Consider the following 26,502-nt stretch of genomic DNA (forward strand, 5'->3'; position numbering starts at 1 on the left):
TCTTGAGTGCAAAACATGCCCCTATGTCTCTATGCCTACGTGTTCAGGCATTCTCTGTAGAAGGCAATTGAATGAGCGTTGCTAGGTACCAACAGAAGCATCCAATTGGGTCTCTGATTTTAAGTTGTCTTTTCTAAGGGAATATACCTTGCCTTCTTGAGGCTGGCATTTCATTGAAAGCCCCTGATTCTAGCTTCTTAATTGACTAAAAGAAAAAAGGATGACGGCTTCCCTGGTGGCGCAGCAGTTGAGAATCTGCCTGCTAATGCAGGGGACATGGGTTCGAGCCCTGGTCTGGGAAGATCCCACATGCCGCGGAGCAACTAGGTCCGTGAGCCACAACTACTGAGCCTGCGCGTCTGGAGCCTGTGCTCCTCAACAAGAGAGGCCGTGATAGTGAGAGGCCCGCGCACCGTGAAGAGCAGCCCCCGCTTGCCACAACTAGAGAAAGCCCTCGCACAGAAACAAAGACCCAACACAGCAAAAATAAATAAATTAATTAATAAACTCCTACTCCCAACATCTTCTTTAAAAAAAAAAAGAAAAAAAAAGAAAAAAGGATGAGAAGACTCTAAATCTCTACAGCTACCTCTACCAACTCACTGCTGGAGAACATTGACCAGCAGTTGCCCACAGGATGACTCATACTAAAATACTGCTTTTATGCCACAGGTCCTTCTTTCTTCCTTTTGGGGTATGGTAATATTTTTCTGCCCCTCAGCCAGCACCTCTTTTGTGTAGGGACCCTGGGGCCCCAGGGAAATCCTGATAGAGAGTTAGTTAGTTGGCCTCCCAGCGCTCAGGCCTCAATGGCTAAGCCTGTGCTTGTCTATTAGTTGCTTTTCTGAACGGACACACTTCATAGCAAAAGGTCCTGTTAGAATGTGTACTTCCTGGAACATGAAAGACATGGATGGGAGAGTTTATGTGGGTGAAGTGGGTGGCAATATAGAAATACTTAAATTTGACCAGCACATATTTAAATATAAAGAGAAGAAAAAAGAAAAAACCTCATTCTACAGCACCTGCCTACACAGAAAGAAAGAAAATTTAGCTTAGCTGAGAGGGCAGGGAGTGGGCTAAGACCTCTGGTCCTAAAGCAGTTTGCTTGATCTGAACTTCCTGCTGGTCAAATTTTCTTTCAGGACACTCCCTCTAAAACCCTAGTGATCCCTGGGCTTTAGGAGCTGGTACTGTGGGCATGAACTCAGCCTTCACCACTTTCTGGCTGTCTGAACTGCAGCAAAATGCTTAGGAACCATGGGCTTCAGATTCCTCGTAGAGAAAGTGGCCAAAGATACTTGTCTTGAAAAGTTGGTCTGAGGATGAAATTAGATAACGTAAGGGTTTTAGCTAAGTGATGGCATACGATAAATGCTAAATAAATACAAGATTACCCTGTCTTCTGACCTTAATTAATTTAATTTCACAATCCTGAAAACAAGGCATTTACTCACTCATTCATACAACAAATAATTATGGTGCTGACCTCAGTCCTGGGTATATAACAAAAGCATAACCCAAGTGATGAACAAATCTAACAGGTTCTTGCTCTCAGTGAGTCTAGCAAGAGAAAACAAGCATTAACAAAGCTCCACACGAAGGAAGTTTTAGCTACATGTGTGTTAGGAAGAAAAAGAATAGGGCCCCATGAGACACCATAATAGGCAGATATGAGTTTGTATGTGGAGGAGGTCAGGAATGCCTCTCTGAAGAAGACATATTGAAGTTGAAATGAAAGGAACTGTTAGAGTTTGCACAGCAAAAGCAGAAGGGTGGGAGAAGAAGGAAGAGGAGAACTCTGCAGTAGATCAAGATGTGTGAAGACCCTGAGGCAGGAAGAGCTTGGTGTGCTCAAGAAATTGAAGGGAGGGTGTCATGGTGGGTGTGCTTTGAGGGAGCTAGAGAGTAGGACCCAGTGAGAAAGGAAAAGAGTAGCCACTGAGCGTGAGAGGTATGTTGGTGGCCTCAAATGAAGTAGGAAAAGCAGACCAGAGGATTCGCGGCCTCACGTGCCCCACGTTGTAGAGATGGCCAGCTCCCATCAAAGCTCATGCTTCCAGAGTACAGACTTGTTCCCAGGAAAAGGCTGTCCAGTCAGGACACCACTAGATTTCCAAGCCCCTTGCATTTAGATGTGGCCATCCGACTACAAATCAAAATGATGCATGTCATTTCTTGATCAAGACTTTGAAGAAGCAGGTCCACCTTCTCCATGTGCCCTCTTTCCCATCTTTCCAGCTAGAAGCAGATGTCTTTGAGACAAAGATGCTGGAGTGCAAGACAGAAGGCACTTTGGTCCCTAAATCCTGGGGGATAGCTGCTGGCTTACTAGGGCCATTCACCATGGACTGGTATGGTACTGTGAAGTAACCTTCTTTTGTGTTTCAACCATTATATAATCTTTATTCCATTTATTACAGCACTTAAGCATTCCTCTTAGACACTGTACAAAGGAGTTTTGAGTTTATTCTCAAAATTTTATCTCAGGACTTCCCTGGTGGCACAGTGGTTAAAAATCCGCCTGCCAGTGCAGGGGACACTGCTTCAAGCCCTGGTCCAGGAAGACCCCACATGCCGCGGAGCAACTAAGCCTGTGCGCCACAACTACTAAGCCTGCACTCTAGAGCCCAGCCCATAACTACCGAAGCCCCTGTGCCACAACTACTGAAGCCCACATGCCTAGAGCCCGTGCTCTGCAACAAGAGAAGCCACTGCAATAAGAAGCCTGCGCAATGCAACAAAGAGTAGCCCCACTCGCCACGTCTAGAAGAAAGCCCACGCGCAGTAACAAAGACCCAACGCAGCCCAAAATAAAAAATAAATAAATAAGCAAATAAAATATTAAAAAAAAACCTTTATCTTGAGTTCTAAGTGTAGTGGGAAGTCACTGAAGAATTTTCAGCAAGGAACTGGCATGACCTGCTTTCACTGTAAAATGATTACTCTGGCTGAACAAATGCAGAGAGGGGTTGGGAGGTCTAGAACTGTATAGTAAACAAGGAAAGGGATGATGATGGCTAAAAATAGTGGTAGCGGTTGAGAGAGAGAAGTTCTGGTGTTCAGGATCACTAGGACTCAATGACAGTGGGTAGGTGGGTGAAGACAACCCTCACGTCTAACTGGAGCATCTGGCTGCCATAATGGTGGACTCTGGGAAGAGTCCTGGCTCGGGGAGAAGGCAGCAAGGGTCAGAATGTGCAGGGCAGAAGCAGGGGCATTTCTGTGTCACACTATCTCTGTCGGTCTTTGCAATGGAGCTCATCTTTGTGGGATTCTGCAGTCACATTACCAGACAGAGTCTTCGGTCTGGTTGGCATGGGATGTCTTTTCCCATACTAAGTAGCAAACCCATCATCCATTCATTTATTTGCTCATTCATTCACTCAACCAGGTACTGTGCTAGGGACGGGAGGCGGGGAGGTGGTCAGCACACAGCGCTGCTCTTGAGAAGCTCACAGTCCTCATACTCTCCATCGTTCACTGCTCATACAAATTTATCACAGTGGAATCAGTAGCCAGAAATACGTGGCCAGAGGAACTGACGATTAATGAAAATATTGTTTCTGATATGGAGAGTAAGTGGTGTGAGGGGCAAGGGTGGAAAAAGAGGAGGTCTAGGAACAGAAAGGGCAAAGAAGGACTGTTTCCCCTAAAAATTTACAGTGTTTCCTCCTATACAACTTTATAGGATACTTAACATGTGCAGGGAAAAATCAAGACCCAGATGTTTATGGGACCTCCCCAAGGTGTCAACAGCTAGAACAGTCTTTGACTCAAGGTCCATACCTCCGTCACTGCACACCATGGGATGCTTCCCTGGAGGGGTAAGTGCTGTTTATAAATGAGTTTGGAGGAAAATGGTTGAATGTGAGGATTAAGGAGAGGCTATTCTGCAGAGGGGCAGAGTGATGCCCCTTCACCTGGACAGGTGCTCAGGGCTGCCTGGCCATCTACCCTGGGTGAGGTCCCAATGGTTAGAACTGGTTTCGTCAGGTTCCCAGTATGGAGGCAGAGGGTGACTGTAGGCTGTGTCCTGTGAAGCCCAGGGAAATTCTGTCTCCTGGTCAGGGAGGAGGGTATTGGGCTGGAAAAAAGGACATGCTGACAAGGTCAGAATGTGCAAGCAGTGGACCAGTGGTGTGTAGGAGATATGGCTTGGTTTCTAGACCTCAGGGCCTCAGTGGGGGGCTGTTTAAATCTAGTGAGAAGCAATGTCATTTCCTCAGAGAAAGATAACCCTGTCATACGTGTGTGTGTGTGTGTGTGTGTGCGCGCGTGCATGCCCACAAGCATATGTGCATGCTCTCATACATACACACATACATGCTCAGGGCGTGTTCCATGCTGTTGTGGGGTTCGAGATGGGTAGAGTGGAAGCAGGGGAACATTAGGAACAGGAAGCCGGCTAACCCGGAAGCTGGGAGAGCCAGCCTGGGAAAGCACTGGTGTCCGCCCATGCAACTCTCTCTGTATCACTGAGTCTCCCAGTTTTGTTCCCAAGATTCACCACACACAGTTCTTTCTTACACGATCCTTACTTATAACTAGGGAGGTATGCTGAAGACTTGGGGATGCTTCTAGCTCTCCCCAAGATGGAAGAGGCCCCGTTAGCCTTTGCTAGAAGGAATCAGTGGCAAAACAGACACTGTGCTAATACCAAACACTTGGATTCTGTCTGTGAAAGGCGATCTGTTAAATACAAACATGCCTTAATGTTTCCACCTTCTGTAAGACTTTTCATGAACATATGCTTATAGATCGTGAAAGCTCTACTTATATATTCAGTGCCTTGATTTTCAGACTGGAAAAAGTGGTCTCTGTCTCAGCCCATAATGACAGTGGGTTCCCTGAGGATTATATGCAATTTAACACCAAAGTGCTTACATGATTTGCCAAACACTTTAAAAATACTCTTTTAATCTTCTAACAACCCCACGAGGTAAGTACTCTTATCGTCCCATTTTACAGACGGGGTCACTGAGGCTCTGTGAGGTCAGATAACTTGCCCAAGGTCACACAACTGGGAAGTGGTGATGGCAGGATTTGAATCCAGGCTGTCAGGCTCCAGGGGCCCTGCTCTTGACCATGCATTCCTCCTTCCATGGACAAGAGAGGCCTCTGCTCTGCCTTGTTGCACTGAATGGTTACCAGGCTGTCTCCTGCACTAAATAGGAACCTTCTGGGAGGAGCTGTTTCTAGTTTCTCATCACTCCTCCCGCTGCAGGCACAGAAGCTAGCATGTGGGAGAGCCCACTAAGGCTTGTTTCATGTCTGCTATTGGGACTGGACAGGCCTGCCAAGGTGATCCGGTCCATTCTTCTGCCCCAGCAGCATCATCTGGGATTCTACACACAGCGACCTTATCCACAGCGCCTCACCCCCTGACGGCTTTCCCTCCACAGTCTAATCCCCTCTCAACAAGCTCCCCTGGCAGACCAAGCCCTGGTGCACGACCATGGGCATCTGTCACTTTTATGCAGGGCCAAGAGGAGATGTGCCCACAGCACTGAACAGGACACACTTTATCTGGGCTGGGCACCAGAGCAGGCTATGGTCGTTTGCTACCTCCACGACAGAATGCCCTCCAGTTCCAACAAGGATTTATCCAGTGAGCCTGCTGCCAGTTTCACTGTGTTCCTTTTGTTTCAGGAGCACAGTAGGTAAACTCCATTGGTGAGGCAGATGCTGGATTAAACTCAAGAGATTCAGACGTAGACACGTTCCTGAGTGGGGAAGAAACATTTTTTGTGGCTTGGGTTTTCTCCAGAATGTTGCCCTGAGGCCTAATACGAATGAGAAAAATAGATGGGCCTTTTCCATTTCACTGGTAGACTTGGAAAAGAAGGGAATTTAATTTTAGGGACTTTAAAGTCCTAACCACATTTTCAAAATGGTGGACCTTTTTTTTTAATACTAATTTTTTTACTGAAGTATAGTTAATTTACAATGTTGTGCTAGTTTCAAGGGTATAGCAAAGTGATTCAGTTGCACATACATATATATATTCTTTTTCATATTCTTTTCCATTATATGTTATCGTAAAATATTGAATATAGTTCCCTGTGCTATGCAGCAGGTCCTTGCTGTTTAACCTATTTTACATACAATGGTGCATATCTGTTAATCCCAAACTCCTACAAAATGGCAGACCCTGACCCAACAAAAAAGCTGATTAAAGGAGGCAGGCGGGTAACATTTACTGAGCTCCTGATATGTGCCAGGTTTTTGTATGTGTTCCTTTAAAAGTCCCAATAAGTTCACAAAGTGACTATTTTGAGGTACACATAGATGAGACTGAGATTCAGAGGTTATGTGACCTGCCTAAGGTTACACGACCAGTGGGTCACGGAACATGAATACAAACCAAGGTGTATGTGACCCCAAAGTTCACAGTGTTCCCAGCTCACAGCACTGCCACAGACCTTTACTGAGCTACCTACAAAGAATGATTCTCTAGATTGCTTCAAAACATGTCTCTAACTTTTAAAAACACCACAAGTATATAAAGAAAAGTCTTCTATTTTGAACACATAACACCTGTTCCAAGATTTAAATGGTAAATAGCATAGTGGTATACTGTATTTTGGAAATAGCATATTTTTGAAAAGCTCTCCTAAACTAACTTGACAGAAATAAACCATACCAAGTAAAAGTAAAGAAAGTTATAGCTGCTCCATTTGGTATTTCAAAATTTTTCTTTCTGACCAAAGCTAACAAGCAACAGAGTCACAGAAGGAGACGTTAACTATTAACCTGGGGGTGAAAAGTCAATGGTAAGCACATTCTTGGTACTACCCTGCCCACACTTCAGCAAATACTAACACATACGGGCAAGGACATTTTCCTGTAACTATACGAGTGTGTTGTATACATTTGAAAAATGCCAGCAGTGAAGGCATTTTCCCGATGCTCAGCCCTTCTGTTACAGAGGCCCAAAAAAGTAGCCTGCTTAAGGTCACCTGGTCAGTTAGAACTGGGACCCCCGAGGACAGCAGTTCCTGGCATCCCACCTTTGTGTGATGGTTGGATGGCTTTGACCTGGTTGGATAGAACTGCAGTACATGGCATGACTGCTTCCATTTACAAAACACTCATGAGTTCATCATCCACTTAGAACTAATATTATATCTGAAATGAAAAATAAATTCACAGCCCCATTCTGATCTTTTGCCTCAGGTCTGGGGCTAATGAGTAGATGACTACTGATACCATAACTTTCTAGACTTGAGTTTTCAGACTGGTTTTCTAGAAGGAGAATGGCATAGTAGAAAATGCATGCAACAGCATCAGACTGAGCTGAGTCCACAACCTAGCACTGCCACTGGGCGGTTGAAGGCTAAGGGCAAGTAATATCTCCCCCCTCCCCGGATCTCAGCTTTCCTACTGACGAAAGGGAAATAATGATATGTAATAATCCTCATGTTTAGAGGGCTGAACACTGTCCCTCCCAAATTCATGTCCACTGGGAACCTCAGAATGTAACCTTATCTAGAAATAGAATCTTTACAGATGAAACATACTAGATTAAGGTGGACCCTAAATCCAATGGCTGATAGTCTTATGAGAAGAGGACAGGATACAGAGTCAGATAAGACTGTGAAGACAGAGGCAGAGACTGGAATTACACTGCCACAAGCAAAGGAATGCCAAGAGCCATCAGAAACTGGAAAAATCAAGGGAGGATCCTCCCCTAGAGCCTTCAGAGGGAGCATGTCCCCGCCAACCACTTGATTTTGGACTTCTGGCCTCCTGAATTGTGAGAGAATAAAATTCTGTTGTTTAAACCACCACTTTTGTGGTAATTTGTTACGGCATCTGAAGGAAACTAATACGCTGTGCAAAAGGCTCAGTAGGGTGCCTATCATGGGGAGAATAACAGATAAATGCCTGTGCTAACTTGGAAGATAGAAAATGAAGTTTTGGGCACGTCCAATAGGATCTCCAGGCAGAATGTTGAAAGTGTCAGCTGGCTCTTACTAGCTATACATGGTAAGATACCACAAGAAAGAAATGGACTCAAAAGAGAGCTGGCCAGTTTGCAAGCCAAGTTTAGAGGGAATATGGAAAGACTTTATTTGAAAAATTAAAACTCTCTAGCCTCTTGAGTGAGGAAAAGATGATCAAATTAATACATGACCTCAAGGTAAGATCAAATCAAGGATGTGGTTATGAAATGCTGAAAGAATTAAGGTATTCCTGGTTAAGTCCACTCAGCCAGAGAGAAGCGCTTTCAGAAATTTTAAGGGTGATGTCCCACAGCAGGTCACATACTCAAAATGGCAGTGATTAAGTCTACCGAGAGAGACTTGTCTTGAAAAGGACTGTGGATGTGACCTTGTCAGTTCAGATAAACAAAATGGGGTCTGGAACACAATATATATTTGTTCAGTGAATGGGTGTATTAATGAATGAGCTAGAAGGAAAAATGTCTAGAATAAAATGATATATACGGAGCTTGCATTCTAAGTGGGGGGAGACAGACATATACAAGTAAACAGATAAAAAACAAAAAGAATTCATATGAAAAAAACAAAGAAAAGCAAATGGATAGAAAGTGACCAGATTTGGGGGGCTGGTGAGGGATTGTATTAGATTGGCTAGTCAGGAAAGGCTTCTCTGAGGAAGTGACATTTTGGGCAGTGACCTGAATAATCAGAGGGAACAAGGCTCTCTGAGGGGAGAATTTCCCAGGTAGAGGGAATGGCAGGTATAAATGTCTGAAGTGGGATCAAGGATGAGTTTTACAGTTTATGTCTGCAGCAGAGGTAAACTCAATTCTAGATCGTCATAGTTTCTGGAATTCGATGAGGGCCATCCTATTATGTGAATACTTTACGATGCATTTTTGGTGGCTTCCAACAGTAGAAGGGGGAGGGGCTGGGATGAATGAGGAATTTATGCGGCTAGAGGAACAGAGAAAGACACTGTATGCATTTGAATTTACAATTCCAATATAAATAGCTGGGTGTTTTTAGATTATCCACTTGGTTTTTAGATTACTCAAGCTTCAACCCCCTTCCACTCAAGCAGGCGTTTGAGAGTGGCTGGTTGACATCTTCAAGGATCTGGTCTTCCATGCTGGGCTGTGCAGCCTCCCCGTGGTCCTGTCCCACCTCTGCCCAGGCTGCTCTCTCTCTGAGCTGTGTGGTTGATCTCTGCTGGCCGGGGAGCTTCTGTGTGTGTGTGTGTCTGTCTGTCTGTCTGTCTGTTGGGAGTCAGCACGTCTCCTGGGCACCTGCCCTCCTGAGTACAAGTGGGCTCCTGGCAGCTGTGTGACCCATCGCCATTCCCTTTACTTTGGGAGAAATCTCAGGGGCTCAGAATGGTGACCAGCTTTCTCAAGGTCACAGGGCATGACCACTGATGGTAGCCGCCTGGATTTCAACACCTCCCTTTCCTGTTTGCAGTGACCCAAGAGCTCTGGGTCTCTTCCTTCCCTGGGAGACCACTCACCCCAAGCCAAATGGCGCCTCCTTACCCAGAACCAAGCCCCATCCCCTAAATAGCCTCCTTGCTCTCCTGCACTGCCCTCAAGCTGCTCTAGGTGTTTCTGCTGGGGGTTCTCCAGCCCTTAGCCTGCCACCCTTGAACTTCCTGGAGTTAAGACCCCTCCCTCCCTCCGGAACCTCACCTTGGGGTGTGTTGCCATGTCAGCCAGGCAAATGGCTTGACTCAGGGTCAGTTCGAGGGTCCGTTGTGGGACCTGGCTCCAGCCACAGGTGGGAAAAAGGAGGGGTTTCCTCTCATTCTACACAAGGCTGAGCCTCAGTAGGAGGCATGGAAAGCCCTGTCCTCGGTGGAGTGAAACAATTCCTCTGTACTCACTGCAGCGAACAGCCTTGGCTCTCTTTTTACAACCCTTGCTCGTATCTCTTCGAGGCAAGGCTTCCCTAGGAGACTGCTGAGTCAGACAGTCCCCAGGGAAATCCAGGGGAAACTTGCCAGGCAGAGCCGCCAGTGGGGCCCCCTCCTAATGAATCCTGCATCACCCACTCCTCCTCTGCGCCTCCTGCCAGGGCCACAGTCAAAAAACACTGACCCTCCCGTGACGCTGGATTTGGCTAAATCTACGTGTCAGAGCCTGGAGTGTCTCCCATGGGCCAGGCCCTGTGATGTGGGCCAGGACTTTGAGGAACTGGTACAAACCCTGCCATGACAGGTGAGGACACTGAGCCTGGACAGAGTCCAGGTCTCTGCTGGCAGAGCTTTCCTTCCTGCTTCACAGCAGCCCTTGCAAGAGGCCCACGGTTCTTCCTGGACCATCTCCTTCCTCTTTCCCTCAATTTCAACTTCCCTTCGTTTTTTGTAAAGAGATCATGTGGAGCCAAACTCCATCGGCTACGTTTAATCTGTGTTCTATTCATGTGGAAAGCTGCCCTGGCTATTTATCCTGGAGAAGTCTGGCCTTGGTCCTTCTCAGGACCCATTCCTGTTAGCAGCCACTTTCTTCGCTTCTGCCCGAGGAGCAGGGCCTTTGCCCTCATAGCACCAAACGTGCTGGGGTGAGCAGGCCTCCGGGTGTTGACTAAAATCTCTGAGGCTCAAGGGTCCATAGGACTAAACCAGAGACCGGGGGTTTGCGATGGTCTCAGAGCAAGGAGGCACCCACCGGTAGCCGTCACATCCCATCCCATCCTACAGGGCATTAACTGCTGCTGCCTGGTGCAAAGGGAAGTTTTAATTGGAAGCAAACCATCAGGTTGGTGTGAATAGCTCACAAATCACAACAGGAAGTGCATCACACCATTGGGAATAAATGCTGTGGAAGTTTTCTGCATAGAAAAGGAAGGGAGAGTGTTACATCGTACCAGACATTTGTACAAAATGACTAGATGTGGAAATAATTAGCTAATTTATTTTCTTTCAAGTTTCGTATTTGTTTGTTTTCCATTTATTCTAATGTAATTCTCCTTAGTATAATGGCATGGCATGTATATATACATGTGTCTGCAGGCCTGAAGTTGAGAAGGAGATCCAACCCTCAGTGTTTTTTGTCTGATTCTGCACCCAGCAGGCAGCGATGTGTCCCACTGTCCCTCGTGACTATTTGGCCTCACTCCAGAATCTCATCACACCCCTCACTGCTGAGAGAGTGTGATCCCTGTGCCTGGCATGGGGACCCGCTGGGACAACCTCAATGCCATTTTCACAGGCAAACACATTGAATTTACATTCTTTTTTGCATAATGCTGTTTCATTTAACATTTTCTAAAATGGGATGAGAAAAAAAGGGTTTTTTTGGTAATTAATTTATTTCTCTCTTGGTTTGGGTTCTCCCCAAAACAGAGCCTGAAATAAAGCCTTACATGCTAACAGTTTTTTTGAAAGGTGATTCCAGGAAGTAGAATGAAATGGGGAGGCTGAGAAAAGAGGGAGAAGATAAGCCAATAAAAGATGAGGGATTGAAGCAAATATAAATGGGTTGTTTTGTGGGTACCTTGAGTAGTTTTTCGGAGGGCCCTCTATGGAATTGTGTAGAATGCACCTCAGAACTGTCCACTTGACCAACAGGAGGTTGGGACATTTTTGTACCAATTCCCATCCTCCTTTGAATAAGGGTTTCTCCTGGGGATGTCAACCTGCTGCCCCCCTAACCCTCTGGGCTGTGCTTGTGTGGAATGAGTAAACCCTGGTGGCCTTGGAGAAACTCCAAGGTAGAAAAACCAAGAGAAGCTCAGGAGGTTGGGATGATGTTGCCTGCAAAGATCAGTGCATCACAGCCGCCAGCTGAAGCTGGAGAGTACAGACGAATCTGCAGCAACGTTTCTCATTCAAAAGAGAAAGAAAGGAAAAAAAAAAAAAAAACCCCAGATTTGCAGTGGTAGACACAAACACCTACAGTACAGGACATCAAAAATATGAAGAAATTGTTCAATGAAAGGGAAAAAAAAAACAGAACAAAATTTCCCTTAGTTCTTCCCAGCAGCCAGTACAAGGAGAATGTGACTGTATTTGGAGATGGGGCCTTTAAAGAAGTAATTAAATTAAAATGGGGTCATTAGGGTGAGCCCTAATCCAATGTAACTGGTGTCCTTGCAAGAAGAGGAGACTGGAACACAGACAACACAGCCAGAGGGACAACCACGTGAGAAAACAGTGAGAAGGCAGCCAAGTGCAAGCCAAGGAGAGAGGCTTCAGAAGAAACAAACCTGCTGACACCTTGATTTTGGACTTCAGCCTCCAAAGCTGTGAGAAAATAACTTTCTGATGTTTAAGCCACCTAGTCTGTGTTACTTTGTTATGTGTTACTGAGCTGACTAGTACATAGTCAGTATGTGCTGTTGTATGAACTGGATCATGTGATCTTTTTTCTTTTTTAAAGGATTTAAAATTTTTTTTAATTTTAATTTTTAATTTTCATTTATTTTTGGCTGTGTTGGGTCTTCATTCCTGCGCTCAAGCTTTCTCTAGTTGTGGCAAGCAGGGGCTACTCTTCATTGTGGTGTGCGGGCTTCTCAGTGCAGTGGCTTTCTTGTTGCAGAGCTCAGGCTCTAGACACGTGGACTTCAGCAGTTTAAGCATGTGGGCTTAGCAGTTGTGGCTTGTGGGCCCTATAGCACAGGCTCAGTAGTTGTGACACGTGGTCTTACTTGCTCGCAGCATGTGGGATGTTCTCGGACCGTGTCCCCTGCGTTGGCATGCGATTCTTAACCACTGCACCACCAGGGAAGTCCCTGGATCATGTGATCTTACCTCCCTGCTTGGTGGGAGGCCACGGTGGGCACCTGACCCAACTGAGGCCTGACTACAGGCTCACCATCAACCCATGGAGAGTCATCAAAACCTCTACTTTGGGGATTTGGGCCAAAAGACATGGAGAGGTGGACATTGTTGGTCTTTGCTGAGCACTGGGAGTCCCAGCAGACTTGGGACTAGAGTCCCAAGTTAACCCATGATAAAGTTAACCCATTGGTAAAAGAAGCAGATCTGCAGAGAGAGAAGGGAGAAGATGGGTAGAAGGAAACAGACATGAAAAACACAGTCCCTAAGATATGGAGAGAAGCAAGATATAAGATATTCCTGACTCCTGTCGGGGGGGGCGGTGAGGGAGGGGTGGACTGGGAGTTTGGGGTTAGCAAACACAAACTATTATACCCGGAATGGATAAACAACAAGGTCCTACTGTATAGCATAGGGAACTATATTCAATATCCTGTAATAAGCCATAATGGAAAAGAATATGAAAAAGAATATATATATATATGTATATATGTATAACTGAATCACTGCTGTACAGCAGAAATTAACACAACATTGTAAATCAACTATACTTCAATAAAATAAATAATAATAAAAAAAAGATATCCCTGACTCCTAAAGACTTCACTTCCCACAGGCCTAACTTAGTTTCTTGTTTTGGAAATATTCTTGATGTACAGATTTTTATTTGTAATTTTTAAAGTCTATTTTATTATAAGCTTTCTTTGCACTTAAAAATTAACATTGCTTTACTCACAGACTTAGAGAATGAACTTATGGTTACCAGGAAGGAAACGTGGGGGAGGGATAGATTGGGAATTTGGGATTGACATGTACACACTGCTATATTTAAAAAAGATAACCAACAAGGACCTACTGTATAGCACAGAGAACTCTGCTCAATATTCTGTAATAACCTAAATGGGAAAAGAATTTGAAAAAGAATAGATACATGTATATGTATTACTGAATCACTGTGCTGTACACCTGAAACTAACACAACATTGTTAATCAACTATATTCCAATATAAAATAAATTTAAAAAAATTAACACTGCTTTTGTACTTTGAAGTATTCAAAAAATATGAATATATTTACTCTAACTCTTAACTCCATCATGGCTGGTTAATTTTGTAGAGAAACTACAACCATACACATGCTTTTTAAAAAAATTTTTTATTGGAGTATAGTTGCTTTACAACATACACATTTTCAATGCATTATACAATGTATCACATATGTATCTTCTGTTTTTTATATAAAACTTCTAATAAAATAATTTGGAGCAAATAAAAAAAAAGACTTCTTTGTAACTTTTAGTAAACTTCCCTGGGTACAGCATCTAATCCTTAGCTGGATGGAGAATATGAAGAGAAAGAATGATTTATGCAAGAAAATGGAGAAATCAGGGACCTACGGTTCACAATGAGGTCGCGAAGGGGAGGAGCAGGGATGGCTGAGTGACACATTTTCCCTAGCAAACCTGCCAGCTCCATACAGCTGTGCATGTTAATGTTCCATTGGCCCATAATCAATCCAATATGCTAACCCTTACAAAGGTATTATTTTTTACAGGAAAAATCTTTTATTTCAAAAAGACAAATCAGAATCATATTTTGGAATCAAGAGTTTATTCCGTCTCAAAATCAGGCCAAGCAGACCAACGTCCGTTCTTCCTTTGTGTAAGTGGCATTCATCTTGTCTGCACTTCCTGGAACCAGTAAACCGCCCTCTAGGTGGTCTGTATGGGTCCCTCCAGTGTCCACTGAGCCATATCTTCCATTCTACACAGCTGTCATTTACATGGAAGGGGCTGTAGTATTACCAGCGTCCCAGCAGTGTGGCCCAAGTCAAATGTAGGGGTATGGTGGTTGGTTCACACCCTCTAGTCTAGACGTCAGGGTTGGGGGCCAACCCCAGCACTTCCCTAGTGCATGTGTCATTTTTCCACATGGCATTAACACCTTATGCTTTATATTTTATAACTTGTTGAATAGACTGTGCTCTGTGACTAGACTGCAAGCTCTGTGAGGACAGGACCATGTCTTTCATTATCACTGTGGCTCCTTTAGTGAGAGCGCAGGAAGTTGCTTGGAGTAGGTGCTCCCTAAATATTTGTTGACATAAAACAGAGTACACTGTCCCCAGCTGTTGGCCAGGGGATGAGGCCGTCTGATTCCTCACTGGGAATACCACAGTTGTCAGAAAGTCATTTCTGCACCCCTAAATTGTGTCCTCTTCTCCATTTAATACATTCCCCTCAAGTCTTAAAGGAGCCACAGAAAGAGATGGCGGAGACCACAATTTGTCTATCCACTCTGAAATGTGAAGTTACTTTGTGGTTATGAAGCAGTAAATTTGCCATCGTTTTTATTGGAAATGGTGACAAGAAGGCAGTGATCAGCTCTCACTGCTTCCCTGGGATTTCCTTCATGATCGATGGTGTGGCCACTTTTCCTGTCACTATCAAAGGTTGCTTGGCCTTTTGCTGCGGGAATTCTTGGAGTACGAGGAACGAGGAAGGGCATGGGGAAGCCCACCTGGATTTATCAACCTGGATTTCCAGTAGGAAATGGGTCAGGTTTCATGCTAATGAGAGAGTGTTTCCCCCACAGTCCCTGCTGTGTTCAGGTGGCTTCCTAATGTCTATCCCGGATCCGGGCAGGCACGGTGAGCCACAAGGGCATGCCATAATGGAATGTAGCCTGATTGGTGATAATGAACATCCACTTGGGAAAAAGACTGACTACAGAAAATGTAATTACTTTTAAGTCCCCCAGTTCTGTAAATGCGTATAAAATCACACAGGACTGGGCTGGTTTATCTTCATAAGAGCTATGAAGGAAAGGTTCGCTAACAAAACAAACAGATTAAACCAAAATGCAGGCGGCACGTTCAGACACCTTAGGGAATCATTTTTTAAGCTCTCTAGCAAAGGCTGTATGTAAATTAACAATGAGTCAGAATATTTACCTATTGAACTTTGTTTTCTTAGACAGGGAAAAATTATTTTTTGGTCTTTGTGATAACGGAAGGAAAGGGAGATCTTTTAGGTGAAGGTGGGTTGTGGGACCCTGCAAGCTCAAATGTCCTCTTACCATCTGACCCTCTTCCACGGCCAGTGTTGGCCCCTCAAGCACCTCTACAGAGACCTGGGATGCCAGGGAGGCCAGTTTGAAAGCCACCAATCTGACAGGTGTGACCTATATTTGGAGTTATCTGATAAGAAGGTAGAGGAACTGCACATGCTTTATAGGAACAAGATTGTGTCTGAACAAAACATTCTCTAACCACAGCTTTTCTTTCACCAGAGACTTATCCTCATTCAAATATCTTTTGCAATTAGCCCAAACAATTGTTTAGAGCCCTTCAAATAAAACGGTTACAGAGAAGGGGTGGGAGAGACAATACGAAGCTGAGCTGCAAGTGATCTTGGAAGAGCAGCAAAGGGAAGGACAGAGGTTACCTGGTCTGTGCCCGTGTCAGGAAAGGAGGCAGGAAGGGAACAGCAGGCATGGAGTTGAGAGGTTTGAAATAGTTATTCCCAGGAGCCAATACCAATATACTTTCAAAGGCACTCGGCCAACCAGGAGTATGGAGCAACATCACGAGGAATGGCTGCTGCCAGCATGAGTGTGCCACATGCCTGCTGGAGGCTGTTCCAGACTACATGGTCCCAGGGCTGCAGACTGAAGTCCAGCAAGGTCGAGCCTCTGGCTAAGGAGCTACAGCTCATGCACACCCAGGCTTGGAGCAGCCACCTAAACTGGAGTGCCAGGCAGCACAGACCAGAGACCCTGGTCTGGTTGCACTGATCCTGGCTTAAGGCCCCCAGGGGCCACTGAGAGGGACAGCCTGACCGGCATTCCCAAGCAGCTGCTGTGGTCAGTGTCCCCAGACCCTCTGAACACTGCTGACCCTCCCATCCTCACATCTCCATGTGACCACCATGATTTACCACTAATATGCTCTGGAAGATCAGTGGATTTAAGTGGGCAAGGGTCTGCCTTATTTAAGTAACTCTCCCATTCTCTGTGTATTAGGGTGTCTGCTCCTTAAGAGCAGGCAATATGCCTTATTCCTTCTATTTCCCCAGGAAACACTGTGTTGGGTGCTCAGTATATGTTTGAGGATGAGTGGAAGGGAGGGTGAGAAGTAGGACAGGAGTGTGGGTGGAGACAGCAGTGATTCTGGACTTGTGATGCTAGTCTTTCAGCAGTGATCAGCCTTTTAGGCCACCCTCAGTAGCGGCTTGCCCAGTGCCTCACGAGCCAGCAGCGCCCATCTGCCTTAATCTTTGTGCTCACACTGCTGCTTTGAACACCCACCCCCCTTATCACAAAGTAAGGCAGCAGCAAGCTTTCAAGACCCCCTTGCTGGAAAGCTGCAACTCTTACAGCACTTTCTTTCTGTTTATGAATAAGTTCATTTGTGTAATACTTTAGATTCCACACGTAAGTGATATCATGTGATCTTTGTCATTCTCTGTCTGATTTACTTCACTTAGTATGATCATCTCTAGGTCCATGCACGTTGCTGCAAATGGCACTATTTCATTCTTTTTTATGGCTGAGTAATATTCCATTGTATATACGGACCACATCTTCTTTACCCATTCATCTGTCGATGGACATATAGGTTGCTTCCATGTCTTGGCTATTGTAAATAGAGCTGTTATGAACACTGAGGTGCATGTATCTTCTTCTGGATTGCTGGATCATAAATATGTTTGTTAAGTTTCTTTTAAGCTATTACAGTTTCTCCTCTCTCATGTTCTCAATGTCATTTATATATTGGAGAAATCCAGTCCTTTGTCCCATAGGATTTCCCTTTTTTTAAAAAAATTGGGTTTCTTTCTTCTTCAGTAATGTTGTTTAGCAAGTTCCTCTATCTCCTGAATTTCCTATAAACTGATAGTTATGTCCAGATGTTTGATTAAATCCAGGTTTAATTCTTTCTGGCAAGAATACTCCTTAGGGAATGTTCTTGTATACTTCCAACTGCATTATGTGAGGAGACATAATTCCCATGGCAACTTCTTAGCTTACATCCTTATTAAATACATAAAGTTTCTTAAACTTTATATACTTTTCTTGAATCAGAATCTGGCTCCACTTGTAGGTTCTTACCATTAACTTTAAGATTTAGCCCTAGAACCATGATAAACCACTGGGTACCCCCAACAGCTGAACCACCTAGAGATCAGCAGGTATAACATAGGAGACTTGTCCTTAAGTTTCTTTTTTTTTCCTTATTTTATAAATTTATTTATTTTTGGCTGCATTGGGTCTTCGCTGTTGCACGCAGACTTCCTCTAGCTGTGGTGAGTGGGGGCTACTCTTTGTTGCAGTGTGCGTGCTTCTCATTGCTGTGGCTTCTCTTGTTGTGGAGTACAGGCTCTAGGTTGCGGGCTTCAGTAGTTGTGGCACACGGGCTCAACAGTTGTGGCTCGCGGGTTCAGTAGTTGTGGCTCACGGGCTCTAGAGTGCAGACTCAGTAGTTGTGGCATATGGGCTTAGTTGTTCCGCGGTATGTGGGATCTTCCTGGACAAGAGCTCGAACCCATGTCCCCTTCATTGGCAGGCGGATTCTTAACCACCACTCCACCAGGGAAGCCCTTAAGTTTCATTTACTGTCCACATTTATCATTACGCCATGCTGTTGATTTTTAACCTCTGGAGCCACGACAAAGTTCTGCTTGGAATGAAATAGTACATGGCATCGAACCAGGTGCTTGTGTTACATAGTTATCCTCACAGCTATAGGGAGTCAGCCATGTTCTTATAAACAAAGCAACTACATCCACAGATACCAATAAATAACTTGCATGCTTTGGTTAAAAATTCCCAGCTACATTTAAGCAAGTTTGCATAAATTGATTAACAAGAATTCCTAGCTGCAACAATACTTAATTATTGTCCCAGAACTCACAACTATAGTTTTGGGAACTAGATCCAAAAACGTCCTCCATCCGGCTAAGACTTTTATTCACATCTCCAGAAATTCAGGCAGATATTCGAGGGCCCTGGTATCTCAATGCCTAATGCTTCTGCAATTGCAGAGAACGAGGCGATTGTGAGATTAGTCCAAGTTCTGCTTGCCTGGTTTCTTTCTACTCAGGAACTGGGGAGATAATTTTCATGTGTTAGGGAAAATTAACCCAACCTCTCAAATTAAATGGATGCAAATCTCACAATCAGGGGCTCAGAATCCACATGGAGTCACAAACAGTCTATTGTGCAGACATGTCTTATGGAAACCTGATCCATTCATAGAGGAGGTGGGATCCTTCTTCGGGATGTATTTTGAGTTTTATGAAGACTCCCTTGGGAATCTGGAGCCCCCAAGGGAATGGGCTATCAGACACTGGAAGGGAATATTTGCCAATCACACCCAAGCTAGATCACCTTTACAGAAGAAATTGGTGTTGTTTACTGGTACTGAAATTGGTGCTCCTAGAGACATCCCTGATTTGGGCCCTGAACTTGGCTCTGGTGACTAACTGGGAGGCTGAATCCACAGCAAACTTCTGGAGCAGGGCCACGTTGTCACAATCTGCTGATTAATCCACGAGCAGGTTTCCAGGGCCCTTCTCCAGCTCCTGGGGCAAGTCATCTTTGTGTCTCAGTTTTTCCACTATCACAGGGATAACAGCAGCCCACACTGGAGAAAAAAAAGATTGGAAAAGCAACGCAAGAGTACGCTGTGAGTACCAACACCATACTCACAATTCCCTAAGCCTGGAGACTCCCATCCACCATGGAGAAAAGTTTTATTTCCTTCTAGTGGTCAGGAAAACACTCACTCTTCATGGCTTCATCAGCCCTCCGGCTTCCAGACCGAGGCAAACGGAGTCAGTGGGAAATTGCTGGGGAAGCCAGCTGTGCAACTGTGAACAACTGTCTTTGTGAGAGAGGAAGGCTGTGCTGGGCAGTGGCTAATGGGCCTGCGCAGTGGAATTTTTCTCCCTTTTTAACCAGACTGAGCCTCGCTCCCTTCTGGCAGGCAGACAGGCCCCCTCTTCCAAGTATGCAGGAAAGTTCTGTTTTGACAAGCACACACATTCTTTTTCAAAAGCCACAGAGGCAAACGCCTTTGTTGCAGACGGACCAACTCCCTTCCAGCCCAGGAGGTGAAAACCCTTTCATGAGCCACATAATGGGAGCAGCACTGCACTGGCTGATGCAGGCCCCGAAAAGTACACAACTTCCATTCTGTGGCTTCCACATACATAATGTCCTTCCCCTCACAAATCCAAAGGCTGGCAGGGCTGTTTGCCCGGCACTGGGCCTGGAGGGAGCAGGGGGTTGGCAGGAGTCATGAGGCATTTTTCTGTGGGCTTTGGTTTCCTGGCCAGTTGAACCCAGTCCAATGATTGTCCCAAGGTTCTGCCAGATAAAACAAGGAGAGAGCTCTTCTAGATGCCTGGTGACTAAGAGAGGGGGGAGGGAAGGCACAAGCAGGATGGGGGGAAGGGGCACCCAAGTCCCAGCCAAGGCCATGGCTCAGGAGACCCCTACCCGAGCAAGGACTCTGACTCTGCCCCATGGAATGGCCTCCAGAGACCTTGCCCTTCAGGCGAATGCCTGGCACTCAGGCCATTCTCCCCCTGGCACGGGGCCCTGATCTTAGCACCCCTTGTGACTGAAAGTCAAATTCCCTGGAACAGGGGGTTAGCATTTTCAGTGAACTAATCCCACTTGCAATATTCAGTATTCTGAGCAGTTGGCCCTACCCGGGAGCAGTCTGGAAGGCTGCTGCTTCCCTGAGATGGTATCAAGAATGGTATAGGGACTTCCCTCGTGGTCCACTGGTTAAGATTCCATGCTACCAATGCAGGGGGCCTAGGTTTGATCCCTCCTCAGGGAACTAGATCCCACATGCCACAACTAAAAAGATCCCGCATGCGGCAACGAAGATCCCACGTGCTGCAACTAAGACCTGGTGCAGTCAAATAAATAAATAAATATCTTTTTAAAATCAATTATTTAAAAAACAAAAAAAGAATGGTGTAAGACACTATCCATTTCCAAAGTACCCCACTGAACTGCCCATCTACTGTGCTTGAACTTCATATACTTGGAACCACGAATTGGGAGTCACTAAAGCATCATCTTCAAAAAATTCTGCTTAATATCTGCAAACAATGCTACCAACAAGGGCTTAATTTCCAAAATACACAAACAGCTCATACAACTCAATAACAAAAAACCAACAACCCAATCAAAAAATTGGCAGAAGACCTAAACAGACATTTCTCCAAAGAAGACTTACAGACGGCCAATAAGCACATGAAAAGATGCTCAACATTTCTAATTTCTAGAGAAATGCAAATCAAAATTACAGTGAGCTATCACCTCACACTGGTCAGAATTGCCATCTTCAAAAAGTCTATAAATAATAAATGCTGGAGAAGGTGTGGAGAAAAAGGAGCCCTCCTACACTGTTTGTGGGAACATAAATTGGTATAGCCACTTTGGAGAACAATATGGAGGTTCCTTAAAAAACTAAAAATAGAGCTACCATATGATCCTACATTCCCACTCCTGGGCATATATCCAGAGAAAACCATAATTTGAAAGGGTGCATGCACCCCAATGTTAACTGCAGCACTATTTACAATAGCCAAGACATGGAAGCAACCTAAATGTCCATCAACATATGAATGGATAAAGAAGATGAGGTACATACAAACAATGGAATATTACTCAGCCATAAAAAGAATGAAATAATGCCCTTTGCAGCAACATGGATGGACCTAGAGATTATCATACTAAGTAAAGTAAGCCAGACAAAGACAAATACCATATGATATCACTTACATGTAGAATCTAAAAAAATGATACAAATGAACTTACTTACAAAACAGAGACTCACAGACATAGAAAACAAACTTATGGTTACCAAAGGGGAAAGGAGGGGTGGGGTGGGATAAATGAGGTTGGGATTAACATATACACACTACAATATATAAAATAGATAAGCAACAAGGTCCTACTGTATAGCACAGGGAACTATATTCACTTGTAATAGGTTATCTTGTAATAACCTATAATGGAAAAGACTAGGAAAAGAATAGACATATATATATATATATATATATGTATGTATGTATAACTGAATCACTTTGCTGTACACTCGCAACTAACACAACACTGTAAATCAACTCCGATTTTTTTAAAAGTTCTATTTCAGATGCACATGTTAAGTTCACTAATATGCTCTAATTAAAATACATAAAGTCATGTAGGCAAATTACAAAATATATGTAGACTTCACTCCCCTGGGGGTCTAGTGGCTACTCCTCTGGGACCTCTTCTTCTTTTCCCCTGGTTCTATGTTCCTCTCACTTCCTCAACATGAAGACCCTCCTTCCACATCAGTCTCAACACACCCACACTGGATTGACTATTTCCTAGTGTCTAAGCCGAGGAGTTAAACACAGAAGTTGTCCAATGTCCAGTATTTAAAGTATGGATACTTTCTGTCTTGGTTACAATTCAGCAATTCTATTTCTGTTGCTCTGTTATTTTGGTACCTAAGTGTGACTGCATAGATGTGTGAAATGTTGACAATTACAGAGGAGCTCTTTTCTCCTGAAATATAAGGGCTCTATAATATCGCTTTTTGTAAAAATGTCTTTGAAGTCTTCCTACAAAGTGCCTGAGTTCAGCCCTGCAGAGGTGGGCGGGATGAGAGGGTGAGAGCTCCTGATAGGCAGGAAGAGGACATCATCCAGGCTGCTGGTGGCCGAAAGGATTCTGATAACTCCAGGCTCTTTCCCCTGCAGTCACTATAGGTCTCCCACTATCCCTCTGGCTCTAACAATTTTTCTCTGACCACAAAATGTGGCTTAGCCAATGCTCGATGTTTAATTGTTTCAATTTCATTAAGTCTAAGTTACTCAGATTGTCTTCTTGTCTTCCAGTTCTTTCAAACCCAACCTGAAGAGTATTTGAGACCTAGGGCTTAGGATCAATGCAGGGAGGAAGGTCCAGGCTTCTAAGCCATTCCCACCTCTAGGTAAATGCATAAAAAGAATAAAACAGGGCTTCCCTGGTGGCGCAGTGGTTGGGAGTCCACCTGCGGATGCAGGGGACACGGGTTCGTGCCCCGGTCTGGGAGGATCCCACATGCCGCGGAGCGGCTGGGCCCGTGAGCCATGGCCGCTGAGCCTGCGCGTCCGGAGCCTGTGCTCCACAACGGGAGAGGCCACAACAGTGAGAGGCCCACGTACCGCAAAAAAAAAAAAAAAAAAAAAAGAATAAAACAAACCTATATACTAGGAAGCCTAGGGTTTCCCATTGGTTTTCACTTTCTTTTTGTTTTTAATGAAGAAGGGTAAGGAAGGCAGAACTGTGAGGCGCACGAGAGGAAAGGGACAGAAGGGAGAGTGGTGCCAGTTTAGGCCAGAACCATTGGTACAGACGGTCTGGCAGGAGCAGCACTGGACCTCATCTGCATTGGCCGGAACACAGCACAAGCCTTCAGAGCCTCAGTGAGCTGCATTGGCAGCTCCAGCCAGTTTCACCCCTAAGACCAGGCCAACGGTGACCTCAGGGAGTGACCAAGTTCAAGGTGAGGCTTCTTAGTGTGAGCACAAGTCCCAGAGACAGGAGAGAGGCCAAAATCACAGACAGAGACAAAGGCTAGGAGCCTGGAAGCTGCAGTAGAAACCAGGCAAGAAGGACCCCAGCAATGAACATTCTAGCTGGAAACTTCCCCTTAACAGTCATCAGCTGCCTAGAATGTGGATGGTAAGATGCTGGAACGAGACAGCTGGGTTCAAGGAAGGAAGAAAGCAACCAGATTCTGGTAGGTAGAGTTGGGCACAAGAAGGGTTTCAGGTAATGCTTTATGAATGATTTAACATTCAAAGCCTAACATTTTTAGCCCTTTGTGGCTTTATAGGAGGATGTGCCCCTATCTTCTGGAGCCATACCATAACTACTTGGCCCAGGCCCATCCTTGAGTCAGATAAAGGCAGTAGCTGTAGTGTGACAGCAGTTGAGCTACTGGCACACATTCTGATCCCGGGTGCCCACGTGGGGCCAGAGGGCTACTCCCCTAACCAGGGTCTGTCTTGTTCTTCCCCTGCCTTGTTTCCAAACCTCATTCATTTATTCAATAAATAGTTATTAAACAGTTACGGTGTGCCTTGTGCCACGCTATACAGAATTGGTTCCTTATAGTCTGGTGGGGATTTCAGACAGTAAGGAGGCAAATAAAAATAATTACAAGTGATTACCAATTATGATCATGGTTTTGAAGATAAAAATATGATGCTACGAGAAAGAAAAAGTGGGGTTACCTACTTTGGAATGGGAAATCCATGAAGACCTCCCTGGAGGAGTGGCATTTAAGCTGTGCCCTGAATGAAGAGCAGGAGTGGGAGAGAGATCATGCAGGCAGAAGGAAGAGCATATGTGAAGGCGCTGACTCAGGAAGGAGCTGGAAGCATCACAGAAATGAAGCAGGCTTAGTCCGGGTATGTTGTCATGGTGGTGACAAAAGGCAGAAGCAGAAATGCAAATGAAAACGTGTAAGTGCTCTGTCAAGCATCTGCTTGTGTCACATCTACTAACGTCCCATTGGATAAAGCAAGTCACATGGCTGGATGCAGAGAGAGTGGGAGGTCATCAGAGGTCATGGCAAAGTACATGACTGAAGGAAGGAGTGAGGTATTCGAGCCATAGATGTGATCGCTCTACCACACCTGCACTCTTCTTTTTTTTTTTTAATTTATTTATTTATTTTTGGCTGTGTTGGGTCTTGTTTCTGTGTGAGGGCTTTCTCCAGCTGCAGCGAGCAGAGGCCACTCTTCACCGCGGTGCGCGGGCCTCTCACCATCACGGCCCCTCCCATTGTGGAGCACAGGCTCCAGACGCGAGGGCTCAGCAGTCGTGGCTCACGGACTCAGTTGCTCCGCGGCATGTGGGATCCTCCCAGACCAGGGCCCGAACCCGTGTCCCCTGCACCGGCAGGCAGATTCCCAACCACTGTGCCACCAGGGAAGCCCCTGCACTCTTCTTTTTTTTTGCTTCTTGGTAAAAGAGGAGAACTCATCTCATTAGGAATTTGGCCTGATTTAATGTTGGAGGATCACTGACAATTTTTCCTTTATATATTTTAAATTTACATACCAAAAAATTCACCTTTTTTTTTGTATACTTCTATGATTTCTAACACTTGCAGAGACTTGTGTAACCACTAACACAAATAAGATACAGCATATCTTCATCACCCTTCAAAATTTCCTTAGGTCACTGCTATTTTGAGAGCTCATGTCTGGATGTTACATCCCAAAGAAAACAGGTAGGGTTTCTTTGTTTGTTTTTAACATCTTTATTTGAGTATAATTGCTTTACATTGTTGTGTTAGTTGCTGCTGTATAACAAAGTGAATCAGCTATATATAGCCCCATATCCCCTCCCTCTTGCGTCTTCCTCCTACTCTCCCTATCCCACCCCTCTAGGTGGTCACAAAGCACCGAGCTCATCTCCCTGTGCTATGCAGCTGCTTCCCACTAGCTATTTTACATTTGGTAGTGTATATATGTCCATGCCACTCTCTCACTTCGTCCCAGCTTACCCTTCCCCTCCCCGTGTCCTCAAGTGCATTCTCTACATCTGCGTCATTTTTTTTCTTTTTTCTTTTTTTTTTCTTTTTTTGCGGTACGTGGGCCTTTCACTGTTGTGGTCTCTCCCATTGCGGAGCACAGGCTCCGGACGCGCAGGCTCAGCGGCCATGGTTCACGGACCTAGCTGCTCCGCGGTATGTGGGATCTTCCTGGACTGGGGCACGAACCCGTGTCCCCTGCATCGGCAGGCGGACTCTCAACCACTGCGCAACCAGGGAAGCCCTACATCTGCGTCTTTATTCTCGTCCTGCCCCTAGGTTCTTCAGAAACTTTTTTTTTTTTTTTTTAGATTCCATATATATGTGTTAGCACATGGTATTTGTTTTTCTCTTTCTGACTTACTTCACTCTGTATGACAGATCCTAGGTCTATCCACCTCACTACAAATAACTCAATTTCAAAACTGGTGGTTTTGAATGAAAAAAGTTAAATCCTTGACAGCACCTCTGGAGTGTTCTGTAGCCAAAACTTGAGGTTTAGCTGAGAAAATGCCCTAGTCAAAAGGGTAAGCCATCAGATGGAACACCCTATGAAGACTACGGTAACAAGAAATTTAAAAATCTTCATGTCAGAGGGATCTCAGCTGGAAGAGATCTCCACCCCACCATTTTACAAAAAATACTAAATCCCTGATGTGTTTCAGTGCATTTTCAAGGAGGAGGGGAGAGAAAGAGAGAGAGAGAGAGAGTGAGAGAGCTAAAACAAGAACCCAAGTCTGTTGCTCAGTCCAGTGTTCTTTCTGCTGTTCACAGCTTCTTTAGCCATTGGCCACTCACCTCCTTTATAATGTTCATCTCTACCTTTTGTGTTCATCCTCTGATCATCTGGCCCAGTGGGAATGGACTGGTCTCTCAATGCTCTGTTTTCTTAATTTCTCTAGTAGAAGCTGAAGGCATTGTTTTTCTCCAAAGAACCCTATTTGGTGCTGAGGGATTTGAGATGCCTCCCTCCTAGGTTTGCAGAGGGAACAAGGTTTTAGTTCCCAGAAAATTTAATACACAGTTTGATCTTTGCTACTCTACTGAACTCCTACTGAGTTTGCATTTCCTTATCTCATAGCTCTCCCAGCTGCCAGGTAATTTGATCTGGATTTGTCTTATCAGTCGGAGGACAGCAAGCAGGTGATGAATGAAGGGCTAGGGAGGCAGCTGTCTCTTCTT

This window comes from Mesoplodon densirostris, chromosome 10, assembly GCF_025265405.1.
Source record: "Mesoplodon densirostris isolate mMesDen1 chromosome 10, mMesDen1 primary haplotype, whole genome shotgun sequence".
NCBI lineage: Eukaryota > Metazoa > Chordata > Mammalia > Artiodactyla > Ziphiidae > Mesoplodon > Mesoplodon densirostris.